Here is a 760-nt window from a genome sequence, read left to right as displayed (position 1 = left end):
CTCACTCACCCGCCCGCCCGCAGCCCCTCGCCGCCCGCCGCTGCCTCCTCCCCGCTGAGGCTCCTCAGGAGACACTGACACCGGCGCACGGATATCCGCTGGGCGCTATTTTTGGGAAACAAGGCCCGAGCGCGGCCGGAACTACTTCCTCTGTCACTCGCTGCTGAGGCGGCGCAGTGAAGTATCCTTCCGCCGTCTCCTCAGGGCGGGCTGACGCGTTCAGCCCAGCCAGGCCGTGGCGAGAGGAGGAGGGCAGCGTAGGAGATGGCGAAGTGAGCTCGCTCCCAGTGGCGGGGCGGGGAATGCCCCAGTTTTAGCGCCCGGCATCGCCGGATTATTTTGTTTTACCACGGGGAGCGGCCGGGTCTACATTCTTCACCGGAGACCCAATGGCGCGGCGCCGCCCGCCGATAGGGCAGAACGCCGGAGTGAAGGGCGAGCAGCAACCAATCGCAGCGCACAGAGTGAGCGGCAGTGCCCGCCCATCAGCACGTAGTGGAGAGGCGGGGCGTAACGAAACGTGGAGGCCTTGAGTGACAGGAGGGCGATCAATCGGAGACAGGGAGGGGTAACAGACAGCCAACCAAAGCGCAGCTGAGGCGGGCCTAGCGGAAAGGAAACCCTGAGCCACGCCCCTCCGTCCCGACAGCGGCGCATGCGTCCAAAGGCTCACTGTGTCGGGCCGCGAGTGACGCACGTAGCCCGGCCCGCCCCCTACAATCGGAAGGCGCATGCGCAGAGACGCCTCCCGCTAGGGCAG

General features: G+C 66.8%; 1 protein-coding gene across 1 annotated transcript in view; it reads right to left on the bottom strand.

Annotated features, from left to right (window-relative positions):
* MEF2A (myocyte enhancer factor 2A) overlaps positions 1-383 on the bottom strand; it is a 76,113-nt gene extending 75,730 nt beyond the window's left edge. Inside the window, 1 exon segment of the mRNA XM_019619561.2 lies at positions 10-383. The gene's annotated coding sequence lies outside the window, so the exon portion shown is untranslated.
* Positions 384-760: the final 377 nt, after the last annotated feature.

The sequence above is a fragment of the Meleagris gallopavo genome, chromosome 12, assembly GCF_000146605.3.
Source record: "Meleagris gallopavo isolate NT-WF06-2002-E0010 breed Aviagen turkey brand Nicholas breeding stock chromosome 12, Turkey_5.1, whole genome shotgun sequence".
NCBI classification, from domain to species: Eukaryota; Metazoa; Chordata; class Aves; order Galliformes; family Phasianidae; genus Meleagris; species Meleagris gallopavo.
The sequence above is the reverse complement of the archived record's forward strand: the minus strand, read 5'-3'. Positions and strand labels throughout refer to the sequence as shown.